Source organism: Coffea eugenioides, chromosome 6 (assembly GCF_003713205.1).
Source record: "Coffea eugenioides isolate CCC68of chromosome 6, Ceug_1.0, whole genome shotgun sequence".
NCBI lineage: Eukaryota > Viridiplantae > Streptophyta > Magnoliopsida > Gentianales > Rubiaceae > Coffea > Coffea eugenioides.
Window position 1 is genome coordinate 27,128,595 of NC_040040.1, and position 2,273 is coordinate 27,130,867.

Here is a 2,273-nt window from a genome sequence, read left to right on the forward strand (position 1 = left end):
CGATCCTATTAAATATAGGACTCATCGGCCTTTTTTACTCAGGCTAACCCGACCCATTAACAGTCTTATATATCAATTACAATCACCAAACAAAAATTTAAAAAAAATTGATTTTCTCTGTAAACTTGCATGAGGTACAACACGTTATACCTGAACATATTTACGTTTCTTAAGCTATAGGAAACAACATCAAAAAGATTTCTCAAACATGGAAACGGATTTCTTTTCAATTGATTTATATTTGCTAAAAAACTGTTCAATTGGTTTCAAAGAAAGCCATCAGATAAAACATTATAAGCTCGTTTTCAATTGTTACAAAAGTTCGCATTTAATCTTTTCTCTGTTCATTCTCATCTATAATCATTTCCCATTCTTCTGTCATAGTAGTTAGGGTGTCAATCCAAATTCGTCTTAAAAATAAATGGAGTTTTTGGACTTTAGACTTTTCGGCTCGAACCTAAATTATAGGCTCAAGTTCAGCTCACCATTTAGTATGCGTTTTAGGCTCATATCAGATTCGACTCAAACTCATAATTAACTACATAATTACATATAATATATTAATATTTATAAATTATTATAAATTTGTATATAAATTATTAATATTCTAATATTACAATATGTATAATTATACATTATATATATCATTTATATATATCCTAAACTACATAAAGCCGCGAAGGCTTTGCTACAGTCAATTGTCTTGGTTCCCCGTCATTTGCCTGCTCATTTTGGCCTCTTCTGTCTTTTCACAGGCCATGCCCTCAGCTATCTTCGAGGATTGCCGTCCGCATTTGTGATTTTGTGACCTTTTACGTTCCAATTATGCCCTCCTATCTTGGTTCCTTTGTAATTAACATCCCAATTTTGTACTTTGTGGTCTTTGCCTCTTATTTGTACTTTGTGGTCTTTGTCTTTTATATTCCTCCTACGAATTTACACCCATTTACATATAAATTTACAATATACATATATTAGTTGTGCGCATTTTTGTATTAGGATATGAATTCTTTGCAAAATTTGAATACATATTAGGCCATCACTTTTTTACAAAGTTTTGCTTTATAATCTATATATATTAATTGCTTGCATTTTTATTTTTTTCATGCAAAAAAAATTGTACAAACTTTGTATATTTATTTTGTCACCAAAACAAAAACTTCTTATTTACGCAATAAATTATAAACCAATTGTTCTATTTTGTGTTGCCTTATATTCATAAAAAAATCCTACTTTAATAATCTTTGTTAGATATATTAAATTATTAGCTTATAAATTTGAGATTTTAAAGATAAGCAATTTGACATTTGAAAGATAAGCATAATAAAACAAATATAGCAAGTATAAAGCGATAATTAGTTACATATCTGTTTATAAATAAATGCACAATTTTGTTTTCCAAAAAATGCTAGGCTAAACAAGGGATTACTAATTACAGTCTTATTCTTACAAATGTAAAATCATTTTCCTGTATTTCAAAATATATTAAATTATCAACTTATAATTTTTACATTTTGAGCCTGAGTGACATAAAACAAATATAGCAAATACAGAACAATAATTAGTTATATCTATCTATAAATAAACAAATATATAAAATCTTTTTTTCCCAAAAATGCTTGTCCAAAAAACATGATTATTAATTACATTCTTTCTCTAAAAAATCTAATTCTCCGCAAAATTTGAATACATATTAGGCGATCACTTTTTTACAAAATTTTGCTTTATAATCTATATATATTAATTGCTTGCATTTTTATTTTTTTCATGCAAAAAAATTGTAGAAACTTTGTATATTCATTTCGTCACCAAAATAAACCAAGACAAAAACTTCTTATTTACCCAATAAATTATAAACCAATTGTTATATTTTGTGTTGCCTTATATTCATATAAAAATCCTACTTTAATAATCTTTGTTAGATATATTAAATTATTAGCTTATAAATTTGACATTTGAAATGTAAGCATCATAAAACAAATATAGCAAGTATAAAGCGATAATTAGTTACATATTTGTTTATAAATAAATGCACAATTTTGTTTTCCAAAAAATCCTAGGCTAAACAAGGGATTACTAATTACATTCTTATTCTTACAAATGTAAAATCATTTCCTGTATTTCAAAATATATTAAATTATCAACTTATAATTTTTACATTTTGAGCCTGAGTGACATAAAACAAATATAGCAAATACAGAACAATAATTAGCTATATATCTATCTATAAATAAATATATATATAAATCTTTTTTCCCCAAAATGCTTGTCCA